Source organism: Ambystoma mexicanum, unplaced genomic scaffold (genome assembly GCF_040938575.1).
Source record: "Ambystoma mexicanum isolate Mex_15411 unplaced genomic scaffold, UKY_AmexF1_1 Mex_scaf133, whole genome shotgun sequence".
NCBI classification, from domain to species: Eukaryota; Metazoa; Chordata; class Amphibia; order Caudata; family Ambystomatidae; genus Ambystoma; species Ambystoma mexicanum.
In genome coordinates, this window is record NW_027182362.1 from 239,569 (window position 1) to 259,716 (window position 20,148).

The window sequence follows — 20,148 nt, forward strand, 5'->3', positions numbered from 1 at the left end:
TGGCCCGATACTTTTTTACACATGTGTTTTTCAATTCTATAGACTCTGGACTGATGGATGGACAATGGTCGATGAACATTGGGCTTCCTAAGCCTCTTTGCGGACCGCCTCATTGCGCCATGCATTAAGGAGTCCCAAGTAGCTCTCAGTCACCTTTCTGGATTTGTTTGTTAATTCATGGCTGTCCCATACCAATGCCTAAAGAGGCCCTTACATCTTCAGACTGCACGGCCTCTCAGCTGGCACACTTGTCTGAGTGTTCATGCTTGTAACGCCGTGTGTGTGATGAGCTGCATTTGTAAAGCTTTGGGCGTGAGGCATTTGATAAGTGTTCAAACAGAGACAATTGCACTGTTACTTGACCCTATTCTCTCAACCGCCAGAGGGCATAGCATGCAGCAGTTTCTGTAGTGTAGTGGTTATCACGTTCGCCTTCGAAAGGTCCCTGGTTCGAGACCGGGCAGAAACAGCAGAGGGTGGCATTTTACACTTTTCATGTTCCACCATCTCGAAGCTCAAGCCATGAACTTATTTGCAGTTGCAACGGAAGAAGCAGTTCCTCTGACACGCTTTGAAATAAATTCTGAGTAGACGAGCGCACTCACATTTGCTCCGAATATGTGATGAATTAAAATTGCATGCCTGCATATGTGCGTGCTTATGTATAGTTGGATGGAAAGCTGAGGGAGCAGTTGTGCAATGCTATTTCTTACAGAAGGGTGGCGCTGCTTTTCCCTGAGCAATGTTCATGCACCCAGGCAGATGTGATATTGGATTTTTCTTTTTTTCAAGGGCAAAAGAAAATTCCTAGCCCTCAGAGCTTCTGCCAATGCAGATCCGGTGCAAAATGAAGGCTCTCACTCGCTCACTTTGTCCACTTTCAATTGATCAGCAGACCGCGTTGGTGTTGTGCTAGATTTCTTCTTCTGTGCATCAACAGCTCTTTTATACGTACCCTTCACGGGCGAATGGAAGGGAGGGTGTGCCACCAGCTTCATTGATCCTGATGTCAATGTGCCAACACCTTCAGGACGAGAAGAAGAGCTATGAAGACAGTCAGAGCATGCCGACTGGGGCATTCATTTGGCTCATACACCGACAAGGCTTTCAGCGGCAGGAACAAACTTCAGGAATAGGCATTCTTGGCCTCGAAGCCTAAGGGGGGTGGAAACGCTGAGTACAATTCCGTCAGATGATCACAGGACCGTGGCTCGTTGGTCAAGGGGTATGATTCTCGCTTTGGGTGCGAGAGGTCCGGAGGAGCCCGATCAAGGTGGGTAACTTGAGCTCCTTTTTTTTTTTTCCAATGTTATTTTCATTGGACAGACTCTCTGGCTTTCTCGGTAAGCAGTAGTCGATGAACAATTCACTTCCTGAACCTCTTTGCCTGCCATGTCCTTGCGACAAGCACTTTGTGTTCTCTGTTAGCTCTCAGTAACATTCCTTGATTTGCTTGTGAGTTTTGGCCGTCCGATCTCAAAGTGGAAATATGTCCTTCCCTCTGTACGCTGCATAGACCCTCAACAGGCATACTTGTATATGTGCGCATGCTTGATAGGACGTATGTTTTAGGCTGGATTGTGTGAGCTTCAGGCGCAAGGCATTTGATTAGTCTTTAAGCAGGTCCACTTGCACTGCCCTTTGCACCTGTTCTCCCAGTCCCTACAAAGGGATGCAAGCAGTTGTTTCTGTAGTGTAGTGGTTAGCACGTTCGAGACCGGGCAGAAACACTCTCTGCTGGCATTTTACACAAAATCGTTTTTTTCCCCTTTTGTCACACACAAATGTAAAGTATGAACTTATTTGCGTTCCCATGGAAATAGCATATGCTCTCAAGAGCTTGAGAAATACACTGGGAAGGCAAGCATCCTCACATGTATTGTGTATATGGGGCCAATAATAAAATGCACGCGCCTTCATTTTGTGTATGTAATGTTGCAGAGCACAGAGAGGATTTCTTTTCCCTACTGCTGGGTATTTGGGTCTCTGGGATCACAGTTGGGTCCGCTCCGTCCTCTGAAATGGTGCATATTAGTTACATAGGTTAGTGTACCAAAGAAATATCACATTTTCATATACAGCTTCTTCATTTCTGTGTTCTGAGGGATTACCAGTTGTAAGAAATGCACTTGCCGGTACAGTGATTCCCTGGCTTTCTCTGGCCCGAGAAAGCTTTTCCTCTGAACTGGGAACAGAAGTTGGACTGCTTCTGCTGAACTTCCTGAAAGCATAGCTGGCGGGAGGAGGGACTTTTTGAGTGCTGGGAAAATTTGAGCTGGAAATTTGCATAGGCTGGACAGAGATTGCTTGGAGCAGCCAAAATATAATAACGGCCATGGCGCTCAAGTAAAGCAGAAAGCTTTTAGTATACACCTTTTGCACTCTTGTCAACGAAGCTGGGCTCTGTGAATGCTCACCCTACGCAAGAAAAGAGAACAGACTTTGCTGGTGACCTAAATATATCTCGCCTGATCGAGCACGATCGAGCTCTGAGTGAGCAGCTGTGCAATGGTCATCTTTACCAAAGGGGAGATGCTGCTTTTGCCAGTGTCACGCCCATGCTCTCAGGGCTGGAGGGAGGAGGGCTGCTTTTTGTTTTTACAGGCAAAAGGAAAGGCCCAGCCCTCAGAGCTTCTGCCAATGCATATCCCAGCAGGTGCAAAATAAAGTCTCTCCCCCACCTTGCCAGCTGCAGATTGATCAGAAGACTGCTAGTCTAGTGTGTTGGGCCACTCTCTCTCTTCTGTGTATCGTCCCCTCTTATTACATAAACAGCATAAGAGGAAGGAAGGAAGGAAGGAAGGAAGGAAGGAAGGAAGGAAGGAAGGAAGGAAGGAAGGAAGGAAGGAAGGAAGGAAGGAAGGAAGGAAGGAAGGAAGGAAGGAAGGAAGGAAGGAAGGAAGGAAGGAAGGAAGGAAGGAAGGAAGGAAGGAAGGAAGGAAGGAAGGAAGGAACAGTGTATCGCAAGCACCTTTCACCCTGATGTCAATGGTCCACCAACCTTCGGGATGAGGAGTAGACCTGTGAAGACGCTCAGCCTTTGCATCATTTAGGGACGAGGACGGGCTTTAGGAGCAAACGTTAGGAAGAGATACTCTTGTGCTACAATCCTCAAGAGGTACAACTGCCAAGTCAAATCCCTACATATTGTCTAGACTACTCTGCAAGTGTAGGCTCGTTGGTCTAGGGGTATGATTCTCGCTTCGGGTGCGAGAGGTCCCGGGTTCAAATCCCGGACGAGCCCATTGATTGGTGCCTGGCCCGATACTTTTTTACACATGTGTTTTTCAATTCTATAGACTCTGGACTGATGGATGGACAATGGTCGATGAACATTGGGCTTCCTAAGCCTCTTTGCGGACCGCCTCATTGCGCCATGCATTAAGGAGTCCCAAGTAGCTCTCAGTCACCTTTCTGGATTTGTTTGTTAATTCATGGCTGTCCCATACCAATGCCTAAAGAGGCCCTTACATCTTCAGACTGCACGGCCTCTCAGCTGGCACACTTGTCTGAGTGTTCATGCTTGTAACGCCGTGTGTGTGATGAGCTGCATTTGTAAAGCTTTGGGCGTGAGGCATTTGATAAGTGTTCAAACAGAGACAATTGCACTGTTACTTGACCCTATTCTCTCAACCGCCAGAGGGCATAGCATGCAGCAGTTTCTGTAGTGTAGTGGTTATCACGTTCGCCTTACACGCGAAAGGTCCCTGGTTCGAGACCGGGCAGAAACAGCAGAGGGTGGCATTTTACACTTTTCATGTTCCACCATCTCGAAGCTCAAGCCATGAACTTATTTGCAGTTGCAACGGAAGAAGCAGTTCCTCTGACACGCTTTGAAATAAATTCTGAGTAGACGAGCGCACTCACATTTGCTCCGAATATGTGATGAATTAAAATTGCATGCCTGCATATGTGCGTGCTTATGTATAGTTGGATGGAAAGCTGAGGGAGCAGTTGTGCAATGCTATTTCTTACAGAAGGGTGGCGCTGCTTTTCCCTGAGCAATGTTCATGCACCCAGGCAGATGTGATATTGGATTTTTCTTTTTTTCAAGGGCAAAAGAAAATTCCTAGCCCTCAGAGCTTCTGCCAATGCAGATCCGGTGCAAAATGAAGGCTCTCACTCGCTCACTTTGTCCACTTTCAATTGATCAGCAGACCGCGTTGGTGTTGTGCTAGATTTCTTCTTCTGTGCATCAACAGCTCTTTTATACGTACCCTTCACGGGCGAATGGAAGGGAGGGTGTGCCACCAGCTTCATTGATCCTGATGTCAATGTGCCAACACCTTCAGGACGAGAAGAAGAGCTATGAAGACAGTCAGAGCGTGCCGACTGGGGCATTCATTTGGCTCATACACCGACAAGGCTTTCAGCGGCAGGAACAAACTTCAGGAATAGGCATTCTTGGCCTCGAAGCCTAAGGGGGGTGGAAACGCTGAGTACAATTCCGTCAGATGATCACAGGACCGTGGCTCGTTGGTCTAGGGGTATGATTCTCGCTTTGGGTGCGAGAGGTCCGGAGGAGCCCGATCAAGGTGGGTAACTTGAGCTCCTTTTTTTTTTTCCAATGTTATTTTCATTGGACAGACTCTCTGGCTTTCTCGGTAAGCAGTAGTCGATGAACAATTCACTTCCTGAACCTCTTTGCCTGCCATGTCCTTGCGACAAGCACTTTGTGTTCTCTGTTAGCTCTCAGTAACATTCCTTGATTTGCTTGTGAGTTTTGGCCGTCCGATCTCAAAGTGGAAATATGTCCTTCCCTCTGTACGCTGCATAGACCCTCAACAGGCATACTTGTATATGTGCGCATGCTTGATAGGACGTATGTTTTAGGCTGGATTGTGTGAGCTTCAGGCGCAAGGCATTTGATTAGTCTTTAAGCAGGTCCACTTGCAAAGCCCTTTGCACCTGTTCTCCCAGTCCCTACAAAGGGATGCAAGCAGTTGTTTCTGTAGTGTAGTGGTTAGCACGTTCGAGACCGGGCAGAAACACTCTCTGCTGGCATTTTACACAAAATCGTTTTTTTCCCCTTTTGTCACACACAAATGTAAAGTATGAACTTATTTGCGTTCCCATGGAAATAGCATATGCTCTCAAGAGCTTGAGAAATACACTGGGAAGGCAAGCATCCTCACATGTATTGTGTATATGGGGCCAATAATAAAATGCACGCGCCTTCATTTTGTGTATGTAATGTTGCAGAGCACAGAGAGGATTTCTTTTCCCTACTGCTGGGTATTTGGGTCTCTGGGATCACAGTTGGGTCCGCTCCGTCCTCTGAAATGGTGCATATTAGTTACATAGGTTAGTGTACCAAAGAAATATCACATTTTCATATACAGCTTCTTCATTTCTGTGTTCTGAGGGATTACCAGTTGTAAGAAATGCACTTGCCGGTACAGTGATTCCCTGGCTTTCTCTGGCCCGAGAAAGCTTTTCCTCTGAACTGGGAACAGAAGTTGGACTGCTTCTGCTGAACTTCCTGAAAGCATAGCTGGCGGGAGGAGGGACTTTTTGAGTGCTGGGAAAATTTGAGCTGGAAATTTGCATAGGCTGGACAGAGATTGCTTGGAGCAGCCAAAATATAATAACGGCCATGGCGCTCAAGTAAAGCAGAAAGCTTTTAGTATACACCTTTTGCACTCTTGTCAACGAAGCTGGGCTCTGTGAATGCTCACCCTACGCAAGAAAAGAGAACAGACTTTGCTGGTGACCTAAATATATCTCGCCTGATCGAGCACGATCGAGCTCTGAGTGAGCAGCTGTGCAATGGTCATCTTTACCAAAGGGGAGATGCTGCTTTTGCCAGTGTCACGCCCATGCTCTCAGGGCTGGAGGGAGGAGGGCTGCTTTTTGTTTTTACAGGCAAAAGGAAAGGCCCAGCCCTCAGAGCTTCTGCCAATGCATATCCCAGCAGGTGCAAAATAAAGTCTCTCCCCCACCTTGCCAGCTGCAGATTGATCAGAAGACTGCTAGTCTAGTGTGTTGGGCCACTCTCTCTCTTCTGTGTATCGTCCCCTCTTATTACATAAACAGCATAAGAGGAAGGAAGGAAGGAAGGAAGGAAGGAAGGAAGGAAGGAAGGAAGGAAGGAAGGAAGGAAGGAAGGAAGGAAGGAAGGAAGGAAGGAAGGAAGGAAGGAAGGAAGGAAGGAAGGAAGGAAGGAAGGAAGGAAGGAAGGAAGGAAGGAAGGAAGGAAGGAAGGAAGGAAGGAAGGAAGGAAGGAAGGAAGGAAGGAAGGAAGGAAGGAAGGAAGGAAGGAAGGAAGGAAGGAACAGTGTATCGCAAGCACCTTTCACCCTGATGTCAATGGTCCACCAACCTTCGGGATGAGGAGTAGACCTGTGAAGACGCTCAGCCTTTGCATCATTTAGGGACGAGGACGGGCTTTAGGAGCAAACGTTAGGAAGAGATACTCTTGTGCTACAATCCTCAAGAGGTACAACTGCCAAGTCAAATCCCTACATATTGTCTAGACTACTCTGCAAGTGTAGGCTCGTTGGTCTAGGGGTATGATTCTCGCTTCGGGTGCGAGAGGTCCCGGGTTCAAATCCCAGACGAGCCCATTGATTGGTGCCTGGCCCGATACTTTTTTACACATGTGTTTTTCAATTCTATAGACTCTGGACTGATGGATGGACAATGGTCGATGAACATTGGGCTTCCTAAGCCTCTTTGCGGACCGCCTCATTGCGCCATGCATTAAGGAGTCCCAAGTAGCTCTCAGTCACCTTTCTGGATTTGTTTGTTAATTCATGGCTGTCCCATACCAATGCCTAAAGAGGCCCTTACATCTTCAGACTGCACGGCCTCTCAGCTGGCACACTTGTCTGAGTGTTCATGCTTGTAACGCCGTGTGTGTGATGAGCTGCATTTGTAAAGCTTTGGGCGTGAGGCATTTGATAAGTGTTCAAACAGAGACAATTGCACTGTTACTTGACCCTATTCTCTCAACCGCCAGAGGGCATAGCATGCAGCAGTTTCTGTAGTGTAGTGGTTATCACGTTCGCCTTACACGCGAAAGGTCCCTGGTTCGAGACCGGGCAGAAACAGCAGAGGGTGGCATTTTACACTTTTCATGTTCCACCATCTCGAAGCTCAAGCCATGAACTTATTTGCAGTTGCAACGGAAGAAGCAGTTCCTCTGACACGCTTTGAAATAAATTCTGAGTAGACGAGCGCACTCACATTTGCTCCGAATATGTGATGAATTAAAATTGCATGCCTGCATATGTGCGTGCTTATGTATAGTTGGATGGAAAGCTGAGGGAGCAGTTGTGCAATGCTATTTCTTACAGAAGGGTGGCGCTGCTTTTCCCTGAGCAATGTTCATGCACCCAGGCAGATGTGATATTGGATTTTTCTTTTTTTCAAGGGCAAAAGAAAATTCCTAGCCCTCAGAGCTTCTGCCAATGCAGATCCGGTGCAAAATGAAGGCTCTCACTCGCTCACTTTGTCCACTTTCAATTGATCAGCAGACCGCGTTGGTGTTGTGCTAGATTTCTTCTTCTGTGCATCAACAGCTCTTTTATACGTACCCTTCACGGGCGCATGGAAGGGAGGGTGTGCCACCAGCTTCATTGATCCTGATGTCAATGTGCCAACACCTTCAGGACGAGAAGAAGAGCTATGAAGACAGTCAGAGCGTGCCGACTGGGGCATTCATTTGGCTCATACACCGACAAGGCTTTCAGCGGCAGGAACAAACTTCAGGAATAGGCATTCTTGGCCTCGAAGCCTAAGGGGGGTGGAAATGCTGAGTACAATTCCGTCAGATGATCACAGGACCGTGGCTCGTTGGTCTAGGGGTATGATTCTCGCTTTGGGTGCGAGAGGTCCGGAGGAGCCCGATCAAGGTGGGTAACTTGAGCTCCTTTTTTTTTTTTCCAATGTTATTTTCATTGGACAGACTCTCTGGCTTTCTCGGTAAGCAGTAGTCGATGAACAATTCACTTCCTGAACCTCTTTGCCTGCCATGTCCTTGCGACAAGCACTTTGTGTTCTCTGTTAGCTCTCAGTAACATTCCTTGATTTGCTTGTGAGTTTTGGCCGTCCGATCTCAAAGTGGAAATATGTCCTTCCCTCTGTACGCTGCATAGACCCTCAACAGGCATACTTGTATATGTGCGCATGCTTGATAGGACGTATGTTTTAGGCTGGATTGTGTGAGCTTCAGGCGCAAGGCATTTGATTAGTCTTTAAGCAGGTCCACTTGCAAAGCCCTTTGCACCTGTTCTCCCAGTCCCTACAAAGGGATGCAAGCAGTTGTTTCTGTAGTGTAGTGGTTAGCACGTTCGAGACCGGGCAGAAACACTCTCTGCTGGCATTTTACACAAAATCGTTTTTTTCCCCTTTTGTCACACACAAATGTAAAGTATGAACTTATTTGCGTTCCCATGGAAATAGCATATGCTCTCAAGAGCTTGAGAAATACACTGGGAAGGCAAGCATCCTCACATGTATTGTGTATATGGGGCCAATAATAAAATGCACGCGCCTTCATTTTGTGTATGTAATGTTGCAGAGCACAGAGAGGATTTCTTTTCCCTACTGCTGGGTATTTGGGTCTCTGGGATCACAGTTGGGTCCGCTCCGTCCTCTGAAATGGTGCATATTAGTTACATAGGTTAGTGTACCAAAGAAATATCACATTTTCATATACAGCTTCTTCATTTCTGTGTTCTGAGGGATTACCAGTTGTAAGAAATGCACTTGCCGGTACAGTGATTCCCTGGCTTTCTCTGGCCCGAGAAAGCTTTTCCTCTGAACTGGGAACAGAAGTTGGACTGCTTCTGCTGAACTTCCTGAAAGCATAGCTGGCGGGAGGAGGGACTTTTTGAGTGCTGGGAAAATTTGAGCTGGAAATTTGCATAGGCTGGACAGAGATTGCTTGGAGCAGCCAAAATATAATAACGGCCATGGCGCTCAAGTAAAGCAGAAAGCTTTTAGTATACACCTTTTGCACTCTTGTCAACGAAGCTGGGCTCTGTGAATGCTCACCCTACGCAAGAAAAGAGAACAGACTTTGCTGGTGACCTAAATATATCTCGCCTGATCGAGCACGATCGAGCTCTGAGTGAGCAGCTGTGCAATGGTCATCTTTACCAAAGGGGAGATGCTGCTTTTGCCAGTGTCACGCCCATGCTCTCAGGGCTGGAGGGAGGAGGGCTGCTTTTTGTTTTTACAGGCAAAAGGAAAGGCCCAGCCCTCAGAGCTTCTGCCAATGCATATCCCAGCAGGTGCAAAATAAAGTCTCTCCCCCACCTTGCCAGCTGCAGATTGATCAGAAGACTGCTAGTCTAGTGTGTTGGGCCACTCTCTCTCTTCTGTGTATCGTCCCCTCTTATTACATAAACAGCATAAGAGGAAGGAAGGAAGGAAGGAAGGAAGGAAGGAAGGAAGGAAGGAAGGAAGGAAGGAAGGAAGGAAGGAAGGAAGGAAGGAAGGAAGGAAGGAAGGAAGGAAGGAAGGAAGGAAGGAAGGAAGGAAGGAAGGAAGGAAGGAAGGAAGGAAGGAAGGAAGGAAGGAAGGAAGGAAGGAAGGAAGGAAGGAAGGAACAGTGTATCGCAAGCACCTTTCACCCTGATGTCAATGGTCCACCAACCTTCGGGATGAGGAGTAGACCTGTGAAGACGCTCAGCCTTTGCATCATTTAGGGACGAGGACGGGCTTTAGGAGCAAACGTTAGGAAGAGATACTCTTGTGCTACAATCCTCAAGAGGTACAACTGCCAAGTCAAATCCCTACATATTGTCTAGACTACTCTGCAAGTGTAGGCTCGTTGGTTTAGGGGTATGATTCTCGCTTCGGGTGCGAGAGGTCCCGGGTTCAAATCCCGGACGAGCCCATTGATTGGTGCCTGGCCCGATACTTTTTTACACATGTGTTTTTCAATTCTATAGACTCTGGACTGATGGATGGACAATGGTCGATGAACATTGGGCTTCCTAAGCCTCTTTGCGGACCGCCTCATTGCGCCATGCATTAAGGAGTCCCAAGTAGCTCTCAGTCACCTTTCTGGATTTGTTTGTTAATTCATGGCTGTCCCATACCAATGCCTAAAGAGGCCCTTACATCTTCAGACTGCACGGCCTCTCAGCTGGCACACTTGTCTGAGTGTTCATGCTTGTAACGCCGTGTGTGTGATGAGCTGCATTTGTAAAGCTTTGGGCGTGAGGCATTTGATAAGTGTTCAAACAGAGACAATTGCACTGTTACTTGACCCTATTCTCTCAACCGCCAGAGGGCATAGCATGCAGCAGTTTCTGTAGTGTAGTGGTTATCACGTTCGCCTTACACGCGAAAGGTCCCTGGTTCGAGACCGGGCAGAAACAGCAGAGGGTGGCATTTTACACTTTTCATGTTCCACCATCTCGAAGCTCAAGCCATGAACTTATTTGCAGTTGCAACGGAAGAAGCAGTTCCTCTGACACGCTTTGAAATAAATTCTGAGTAGACGAGCGCACTCACATTTGCTCCGAATATGTGATGAATTAAAATTGCATGCCTGCATATGTGCGTGCTTATGTATAGTTGGATGGAAAGCTGAGGGAGCAGTTGTGCAATGCTATTTCTTACAGAAGGGTGGCGCTGCTTTTCCCTGAGCAATGTTCATGCACCCAGGCAGATGTGATATTGGATTTTTCTTTTTTTCAAGGGCAAAAGAAAATTCCTAGCCCTCAGAGCTTCTGCCAATGCAGATCCGGTGCAAAATGAAGGCTCTCACTCGCTCACTTTGTCCACTTTCAATTGATCAGCAGACCGCGTTGGTGTTGTGCTAGATTTCTTCTTCTGTGCATCAACAGCTCTTTTATACGTACCCTTCACGGGCGAATGGAAGGGAGGGTGTGCCACCAGCTTCATTGATCCTGATGTCAATGTGCCAACACCTTCAGGACGAGAAGAAGAGCTATGAAGACAGTCAGAGCGTGCCGACTGGGGCATTCATTTGGCTCATACACCGACAAGGCTTTCAGCGGCAGGAACAAACTTCAGGAATAGGCATTCTTGGCCTCGAAGCCTAAGGGGGGTGGAAACGCTGAGTACAATTCCGTCAGATGATCACAGGACCGTGGCTCGTTGGTCAAGGGGTATGATTCTCGCTTTGGGTGCGAGAGGTCCGGAGGAGCCCGATCAAGGTGGGTAACTTGAGCTCCTTTTTTTTTTTTCCAATGTTATTTTCATTGGACAGACTCTCTGGCTTTCTCGGTAAGCAGTAGTCGATGAACAATTCACTTCCTGAACCTCTTTGCCTGCCATGTCCTTGCGACAAGCACTTTGTGTTCTCTGTTAGCTCTCAGTAACATTCCTTGATTTGCTTGTGAGTTTTGGCCGTCCGATCTCAAAGTGGAAATATGTCCTTCCCTCTGTACGCTGCATAGACCCTCAACAGGCATACTTGTATATGTGCGCATGCTTGATAGGACGTATGTTTTAGGCTGGATTGTGTGAGCTTCAGGCGCAAGGCATTTGATTAGTCTTTAAGCAGGTCCACTTGCACTGCCCTTTGCACCTGTTCTCCCAGTCCCTACAAAGGGATGCAAGCAGTTGTTTCTGTAGTGTAGTGGTTAGCACGTTCGAGACCGGGCAGAAACACTCTCTGCTGGCATTTTACACAAAATCGTTTTTTTCCCCTTTTGTCACACACAAATGTAAAGTATGAACTTATTTGCGTTCCCATGGAAATAGCATATGCTCTCAAGAGCTTGAGAAATACACTGGGAAGGCAAGCATCCTCACATGTATTGTGTATATGGGGCCAATAATAAAATGCACGCGCCTTCATTTTGTGTATGTAATGTTGCAGAGCACAGAGAGGATTTCTTTTCCCTACTGCTGGGTATTTGGGTCTCTGGGATCACAGTTGGGTCCGCTCCGTCCTCTGAAATGGTGCATATTAGTTACATAGGTTAGTGTACCAAAGAAATATCACATTTTCATATACAGCTTCTTCATTTCTGTGTTCTGAGGGATTACCAGTTGTAAGAAATGCACTTGCCGGTACAGTGATTCCCTGGCTTTCTCTGGCCCGAGAAAGCTTTTCCTCTGAACTGGGAACAGAAGTTGGACTGCTTCTGCTGAACTTCCTGAAAGCATAGCTGGCGGGAGGAGGGACTTTTTGAGTGCTGGGAAAATTTGAGCTGGAAATTTGCATAGGCTGGACAGAGATTGCTTGGAGCAGCCAAAATATAATAACGGCCATGGCGCTCAAGTAAAGCAGAAAGCTTTTAGTATACACCTTTTGCACTCTTGTCAACGAAGCTGGGCTCTGTGAATGCTCACCCTACGCAAGAAAAGAGAACAGACTTTGCTGGTGACCTAAATATATCTCGCCTGATCGAGCACGATCGAGCTCTGAGTGAGCAGCTGTGCAATGGTCATCTTTACCAAAGGGGAGATGCTGCTTTTGCCAGTGTCACGCCCATGCTCTCAGGGCTGGAGGGAGGAGGGCTGCTTTTTGTTTTTACAGGCAAAAGGAAAGGCCCAGCCCTCAGAGCTTCTGCCAATGCATATCCCAGCAGGTGCAAAATAAAGTCTCTCCCCCACCTTGCCAGCTGCAGATTGATCAGAAGACTGCTAGTCTAGTGTGTTGGGCCACTCTCTCTCTTCTGTGTATCGTCCCCTCTTATTACATAAACAGCATAAGAGGAAGGAAGGAAGGAAGGAAGGAAGGAAGGAAGGAAGGAAGGAAGGAAGGAAGGAAGGAAGGAAGGAAGGAAGGAAGGAAGGAAGGAAGGAAGGAAGGAAGGAAGGAAGGAAGGAAGGAAGGAAGGAAGGAAGGAAGGAAGGAAGGAAGGAAGGAAGGAAGGAAGGAAGGAAGGAAGGAAGGAAGGAAGGAAGGAAGGAAGGAAGGAAGGAAGGAAGGAACAGTGTATCGCAAGCACCTTTCACCCTGATGTCAATGGTCCACCAACCTTCGGGATGAGGAGTAGACCTGTGAAGACGCTCAGCCTTTGCATCATTTAGGGACGAGGACGGGCTTTAGGAGCAAACGTTAGGAAGAGATACTCTTGTGCTACAATCCTCAAGAGGTACAACTGCCAAGTCAAATCCCTACATATTGTCTAGACTACTCTGCAAGTGTAGGCTCGTTGGTCTAGGGGTATGATTCTCGCTTCGGGTGCGAGAGGTCCTGGGTTCAAATCCCGGACGAGCCCATTGATTGGTGCCTGGCCCGATACTTTTTTACACATGTGTTTTTCAATTCTATAGACTCTGGACTGATGGATGGACAATGGTCGATGAACATTGGGCTTCCTAAGCCTCTTTGCGGACCGCCTCATTGCGCCATGCATTAAGGAGTCCCAAGTAGCTCTCAGTCACCTTTCTGGATTTGTTTGTTAATTCATGGCTGTCCCATACCAATGCCTAAAGAGGCCCTTACATCTTCAGACTGCACGGCCTCTCAGCTGGCACACTTGTCTGAGTGTTCATGCTTGTAACGCCGTGTGTGTGATGAGCTGCATTTGTAAAGCTTTGGGCGTGAGGCATTTGATAAGTGTTCAAACAGAGACAATTGCACTGTTACTTGACCCTATTCTCTCAACCGCCAGAGGGCATAGCATGCAGCAGTTTCTGTAGTGTAGTGGTTATCACGTTCGCCTTACACGCGAAAGGTCCCTGGTTCGAGACCGGGCAGAAACAGCAGAGGGTGGCATTTTACACTTTTCATGTTCCACCATCTCGAAGCTCAAGCCATGAACTTATTTGCAGTTGCAACGGAAGAAGCAGTTCCTCTGACACGCTTTGAAATAAATTCTGAGTAGACGAGCGCACTCACATTTGCACCGAATATGTGATGAATTAAAATTGCATGCCTGCATATGTGCGTGCTTATGTATAGTTGGATGGAAAGCTGAGGGAGCAGTTGTGCAATGCTATTTCTTACAGAAGGGTGGCGCTGCTTTTCCCTGAGCAATGTTCATGCACCCAGGCAGATGTGATATTGGATTTTTCTTTTTTTCAAGGGCAAAAGAAAATTCCTAGCCCTCAGAGCTTCTGCCAATGCAGATCCGGTGCAAAATGAAGGCTCTCACTCGCTCACTTTGTCCACTTTCAATTGATCAGCAGACCGCGTTGGTGTTGTGCTAGATTTCTTCTTCTGTGCATCAACAGCTCTTTTATACGTACCCTTCACGGGCGCATGGAAGGGAGGGTGTGCCACCAGCTTCATTGATCCTGATGTCAATGTGCCAACACCTTCAGGACGAGAAGAAGAGCTATGAAGACAGTCAGAGCGTGCCGACTGGGGCATTCATTTGGCTCATACACCGACAAGGCTTTCAGCGGCAGGAACAAACTTCAGGAATAGGCATTCTTGGCCTCGAAGCCTAAGGGGGGTGGAAATGCTGAGTACAATTCCGTCAGATGATCACAGGACCGTGGCTCGTTGGTCTAGGGGTATGATTCTCGCTTTGGGTGCGAGAGGTCCGGAGGAGCCCGATCAAGGTGGGTAACTTGAGCTCCTTTTTTTTTTTTCCAATGTTATTTTCATTGGACAGACTCTCTGGCTTTCTCGGTAAGCAGTAGTCGATGAACAATTCACTTCCTGAACCTCTTTGCCTGCCATGTCCTTGCGACAAGCACTTTGTGTTCTCTGTTAGCTCTCAGTAACATTCCTTGATTTGCTTGTGAGTTTTGGCCGTCCGATCTCAAAGTGGAAATATGTCCTTCCCTCTGTACGCTGCATAGACCCTCAACAGGCATACTTGTATATGTGCGCATGCTTGATAGGACGTATGTTTTAGGCTGGATTGTGTGAGCTTCAGGCGCAAGGCATTTGATTAGTCTTTAAGCAGGTCCACTTGCAAAGCCCTTTGCACCTGTTCTCCCAGTCCCTACAAAGGGATGCAAGCAGTTGTTTCTGTAGTGTAGTGGTTAGCACGTTCGAGACCGGGCAGAAACACTCTCTGCTGGCATTTTACACAAAATCGTTTTTTTCCCCTTTTGTCACACACAAATGTAAAGTATGAACTTATTTGCGTTCCCATGGAAATAGCATATGCTCTCAAGAGCTTGAGAAATACACTGGGAAGGCAAGCATCCTCACATGTATTGTGTATATGGGGCCAATAATAAAATGCACGCGCCTTCATTTTGTGTATGTAATGTTGCAGAGCACAGAGAGGATTTCTTTTCCCTACTGCTGGGTATTTGGGTCTCTGGGATCACAGTTGGGTCCGCTCCGTCCTCTGAAATGGTGCATATTAGTTACATAGGTTAGTGTACCAAAGAAATATCACATTTTCATATACAGCTTCTTCATTTCTGTGTTCTGAGGGATTACCAGTTGTAAGAAATGCACTTGCCGGTACAGTGATTCCCTGGCTTTCTCTGGCCCGAGAAAGCTTTTCCTCTGAACTGGGAACAGAAGTTGGACTGCTTCTGCTGAACTTCCTGAAAGCATAGCTGGCGGGAGGAGGGACTTTTTGAGTGCTGGGAAAATTTGAGCTGGAAATTTGCATAGGCTGGACAGAGATTGCTTGGAGCAGCCAAAATATAATAACGGCCATGGCGCTCAAGTAAAGCAGAAAGCTTTTAGTATACACCTTTTGCACTCTTGTCAACGAAGCTGGGCTCTGTGAATGCTCACCCTACGCAAGAAAAGAGAACAGACTTTGCTGGTGACCTAAATATATCTCGCCTGATCGAGCACGATCGAGCTCTGAGTGAGCAGCTGTGCAATGGTCATCTTTACCAAAGGGGAGATGCTGCTTTTGCCAGTGTCACGCCCATGCTCTCAGGGCTGGAGGGAGGAGGGCTGCTTTTTGTTTTTACAGGCAAAAGGAAAGGCCCAGCCCTCAGAGCTTCTGCCAATGCATATCCCAGCAGGTGCAAAATAAAGTCTCTCCCCCACCTTGCCAGCTGCAGATTGATCAGAAGACTGCTAGTCTAGTGTGTTGGGCCACTCTCTCTCTTCTGTGTATCGTCCCCTCTTATTACATAAACAGCATAAGAGGAAGGAAGGAAGGAAGGAAGGAAGGAAGGAAGGAAGGAAGGAAGGAAGGAAGGAAGGAAGGAAGGAAGGAAGGAAGGAAGGAAGGAAGGAAGGAAGGAAGGAAGGAAGGAAGGAAGGAAGGAAGGAAGGAAGGAAGGAAGGAAGGAAGGAAGGAAGGAAGGAAGGAAGGAAGGAAGGAAGGAAGGAAGGAAGGAAGGAAGGAAGGAAGGAAGGAAGGAAGGAAGGAAGGAAGGGTGTATCGCAAGCACCTTTCACCCTGATGTCAATGGTCCACCAACCTTCGGGATGAGGAGTAGACCTGTGAAGACGCTCAGCCTTTGCATCATTTAGGGACGAGGACGGGCTTTAGGAGCAAACGTTAGGAAGAGATACTCTTGTGCTACAATCCTCAAGAGGTACAACTGCCAAGTCAAATCCCTACATATTGTCTAGACTACTCTGCAAGTGTAGGCTCGTTGGTCTAGGGGTATGATTCTCGCTTCGGGTGCGAGAGGTCCCGGGTTCAAATCCCGGACGAGCCCATTGATTGGTGCCTGGCCCGATACTTTTTTACACATGTGTTTTTCAATTCTATAGACTCTGGACTGATGGATGGACAATGGTCGATGAACATTGGGCTTCCTAAGCCTCTTTGCGGACCGCCTCATTGCGCCATGCATTAAGGAGTCCCAAGTAGCTCTCAGTCACCTTTCTGGATTTGTTTGTTAATTCATGGCTGTCCCATACCAATGCCTAAAGAGGCCCTTACATCTTCAGACTGCACGGCCTCTCAGCTGGCACACTTGTCTGAGTGTTCATGCTTGTAACGCCGTGTGTGTGATGAGCTGCATTTGTAAAGCTTTGGGCGTGAGGCATTTGATAAGTGTTCAAACAGAGACAATTGCACTGTTACTTGACCCTATTCTCTCAACCGCCAGAGGGCATAGCATGCAGCAGTTTCTGTAGTGTAGTGGTTATCACGTTCGCCTTACACGCGAAAGGTCCCTGGTTCGAGACCGGGCAGAAACAGCAGAGGGTGGCATTTTACACTTTTCATGTTCCACCATCTCGAAGCTCAAGCCATGAACTTATTTGCAGTTGCAACGGAAGAAGCAGTTCCTCTGACACGCTTTGAAATAAATTCTGAGTAGACGAGCGCACTCACATTTGCTCCGAATATGTGATGAATTAAAATTGCATGCCTGCATATGTGCGTGCTTATGTATAGTTGGATGGAAAGCTGAGGGAGCAGTTGTGCAATGCTATTTCTTACAGAAGGGTGGCGCTGCTTTTCCCTGAGCAATGTTCATGCACCCAGGCAGATGTGATATTGGATTTTTCTTTTTTTCAAGGGCAAAAGAAAATTCCTAGCCCTCAGAGCTTCTGCCAATGCAGATCCGGTGCAAAATGAAGGCTCTCACTCGCTCACTTTGTCCACTTTCAATTGATCAGCAGACCGCGTTGGTGTTGTGCTAGATTTCTTCTTCTGTGCATCAACAGCTCTTTTATACGTACCCTTCACGGGCGCATGGAAGGGAGGGTGTGCCACCAGCTTCATTGATCCTGATGTCAATGTGCCAACACCTTCAGGACGAGAAGAAGAGCTATGAAGACAGTCAGAGCGTGCCGACTGGGGCATTCATTTGGCTCATACACCGACAAGGCTTTCAGCGGCAGGAACAAACTTCAGGAATAGGCATTCTTGGCCTCGAAGCCTAAGGGGGGTGGAAATGCTGAGTACAATTCCGTCAGATGATCACAGGACCGTGGCTCGTTGGTCTAGGGGTATGATTCTCGCTTTGGGTGCGAGAGGTCCGGAGGAGCCCGATCAAGGTGGGTAACTTGAGCTCCTTTTTTTTTTTTCCAATGTTATTTTCATTGGACAGACTCTCTGGCTTTCTCGGTAAGCAGTAGTCGATGAACAATTCACTTCCTGAACCTCTTTGCCTGCCATGTCCTTGCGACAAGCACTTTGTGTTCTCTGTTAGCTCTCAGTAACATTCCTTGATTTGCTTGTGAGTTTTGGCCGTCCGATCTCAAAGTGGAAATATGTCCTTCCCTCTGTACGCTGCATAGACCCTCAACAGGCATACTTGTATATGTGCGCATGCTTGATAGGACGTATGTTTTAGGCTGGATTGTGTGAGCTTCAGGCGCAAGGCATTTGATTAGTCTTTAAGCAGGTCCACTTGCAAAGCCCTTTGCACCTGTTCTCCCAGTCCCTACAAAGGGATGCAAGCAGTTGTTTCTGTAGTGTAGTGGTTAGCACGTTCGAGACCGGGCAGAAACACTCTCTGCTGGCATTTTACACAAAATCGTTTTTTTCCCCTTTTGTCACACACAAATGTAAAGTATGAACTTATTTGCGTTCCCATGGAAATAGCATATGCTCTCAAGAGCTTGAGAAATACACTGGGAAGGCAAGCATCCTCACATGTATTGTGTATATGGGGCCAATAATAAAATGCACGCGCCTTCATTTTGTGTATGTAATGTTGCAGAGCACAGAGAGGATTTCTTTTCCCTACTGCTGGGTATTTGGGTCTCTGGGATCACAGTTGGGTCCGCTCCGTCCTCTGAAATGGTGCATATTAGTTACATAGGTTAGTGTACCAAAGAAATATCACATTTTCATATACAGCTTCTTCATTTCTGTGTTCTGAGGGATTACCAGTTGTAAGAAATGCACTTGCCGGTACAGTGATTCCCTGGCTTTCTCTGGCCCGAGAAAGCTTTTCCTCTGAACTGGGAACAGAAGTTGGACTGCTTCTGCTGAACTTCCTGAAAGCATAGCTGGCGGGAGGAGGGACTTTTTGAGTGCTGGGAAAATTTGAGCTGGAAATTTGCATAGGCTGGACAGAGATTGCTTGGAGCAGCCAAAATATAATAACGGCCATGGCGCTCAAGTAAAGCAGAAAGCTTTTAGTATACACCTTTTGCACTCTTGTCAACGAAGCTGGGCTCTGTGAATGCTCACCCTACGCAAGAAAAGAGAACAGACTTTGCTGGTGACCTAAATATATCTCGCCTGATCGAGCACGATCGAGCTCTGAGTGAGCAGCTGTGCAATGGTCATCTTTACCAAAGGGGAGATGCTGCTTTTGCCAGTGTCACGCCCATGCTCTCAGGGCTGGAGGGAGGAGGGCTGCTTTTTGTTTTTACAGGCAAAAGGAAAGGCCCAGCCCTCAGAGCTTCTGCCAATGCATATCCCAGCAGGTGCAAAATAAAGTCTCTCCCCCACCTTGCCAGCTGCAGATTGATCAGAAGACTGCTAGTCTAGTGTGTTGGGCCACTCTCTCTCTTCTGTGTATCGTCCCCTCTTATTACATAAACAGCATAAGAGGAAGGAAGGAAGGAAGGAAGGAAGGAAGGAAGGAAGGAAGGAAGGAAGGAAGGAAGGAAGGAAGGAAGGAAGGAAGGAAGGAAGGAAGGAAGGAAGGAAGGAAGGAAGGAAGGAAGGAAGGAAGGAAGGAAGGAAGGAAGGAAGGAAGGAAGGAAGGAAGGAAGGAAGGAAGGAAGGAAGGAAGGAAGGAAGGAAGGAAGGAAGGAAGGAAGGAAGGAAGGAAGGAAGGAAGGAAGGAAGGAAGGAAGGAACAGTGTATCGCAAGCACCTTTCACCCTGATGTCAATGGTCCACCAACCTTCGGGATGAGGAGTAGACCTGTGAAGACGCTCAGCCTTTGCATCATTTAGGGACGAGGACGGGCTTTAGGAGCAAACGTTAGGAAGAGATACTCTTGTGCTACAATCCTCAAGAGGTACAACTGCCAAGTCAAATCCCTACATATTGTCTAGACTACTCTGCAAGTGTAGGCTCGTTGGTCTAGGGGTATGATTCTCGCTTCGGGTGCGAGAGGTCCCGGGTTCAAATCCCGGACGAGCCCATTGATTGGTGCCTGGCCCGATACTTTTTTACACATGTGTTTTTCAATTCTATAGACTCTGGACTGATGGATGGACAATGGTCGATGAACATTGGGCTTCCTAAGCCTCTTTGCGGACCGCCTCATTGCGCCATGCATTAAGGAGTCCCAAGTAGCTCTCAGTCACCTTTCTGGATTTGTTTGTTAATTCATGGCTGTCCCATACCAATGCCTAAAGAGGCCCTTACTTCTTCAGACTGCACGGCCTCTCAGCTGGCACACTTGTCTGAGTGTTCATGCTTGTAACGCCGTGTGTGTGATGAGCTGCATTTGTAAAGCTTTGGGCGT

At 47.5% G+C, this 20,148-nt stretch overlaps 11 non-coding genes across 11 annotated transcripts; all 11 read left to right on the plus strand.

The window, feature by feature from the left end:
• Window positions 1-3,172: 3,172 nt before the first annotated feature.
• Window positions 3,173-3,244, plus strand: TRNAP-CGG (transfer RNA proline (anticodon CGG)). The gene has a single exon. It is a non-coding gene; the product is annotated as a tRNA-Pro (tRNA).
• Window positions 3,245-3,658: 414 nt separating this feature from the next.
• TRNAV-UAC (transfer RNA valine (anticodon UAC)) lies at window positions 3,659-3,731 on the plus strand. The gene has a single exon. It is a non-coding gene; the product is annotated as a tRNA-Val (tRNA).
• A 2,762-nt stretch (window positions 3,732-6,493) lies between these two features.
• TRNAP-CGG (transfer RNA proline (anticodon CGG)) lies at window positions 6,494-6,565 on the plus strand. Its single transcript has one exon. It is a non-coding gene; the product is annotated as a tRNA-Pro (tRNA).
• Window positions 6,566-6,979: 414 nt separating this feature from the next.
• TRNAV-UAC (transfer RNA valine (anticodon UAC)) lies at window positions 6,980-7,052 on the plus strand. Its single transcript has one exon. It is a non-coding gene; the product is annotated as a tRNA-Val (tRNA).
• A 2,723-nt stretch (window positions 7,053-9,775) lies between these two features.
• Window positions 9,776-9,847, plus strand: TRNAP-CGG (transfer RNA proline (anticodon CGG)). Its single transcript has one exon. It is a non-coding gene; the product is annotated as a tRNA-Pro (tRNA).
• Window positions 9,848-10,261: 414 nt separating this feature from the next.
• On the plus strand, window positions 10,262-10,334 carry TRNAV-UAC (transfer RNA valine (anticodon UAC)). The gene has a single exon. It is a non-coding gene; the product is annotated as a tRNA-Val (tRNA).
• Window positions 10,335-13,085: 2,751 nt separating this feature from the next.
• TRNAP-CGG (transfer RNA proline (anticodon CGG)) lies at window positions 13,086-13,157 on the plus strand. Its single transcript has one exon. It is a non-coding gene; the product is annotated as a tRNA-Pro (tRNA).
• A 414-nt stretch (window positions 13,158-13,571) lies between these two features.
• On the plus strand, window positions 13,572-13,644 carry TRNAV-UAC (transfer RNA valine (anticodon UAC)). The gene has a single exon. It is a non-coding gene; the product is annotated as a tRNA-Val (tRNA).
• A 2,763-nt stretch (window positions 13,645-16,407) lies between these two features.
• TRNAP-CGG (transfer RNA proline (anticodon CGG)) lies at window positions 16,408-16,479 on the plus strand. Its single transcript has one exon. It is a non-coding gene; the product is annotated as a tRNA-Pro (tRNA).
• Window positions 16,480-16,893: 414 nt separating this feature from the next.
• On the plus strand, window positions 16,894-16,966 carry TRNAV-UAC (transfer RNA valine (anticodon UAC)). Its single transcript has one exon. It is a non-coding gene; the product is annotated as a tRNA-Val (tRNA).
• A 2,783-nt stretch (window positions 16,967-19,749) lies between these two features.
• On the plus strand, window positions 19,750-19,821 carry TRNAP-CGG (transfer RNA proline (anticodon CGG)). The gene has a single exon. It is a non-coding gene; the product is annotated as a tRNA-Pro (tRNA).
• The last annotated feature ends 327 nt before the right edge of the window (window positions 19,822-20,148 follow it).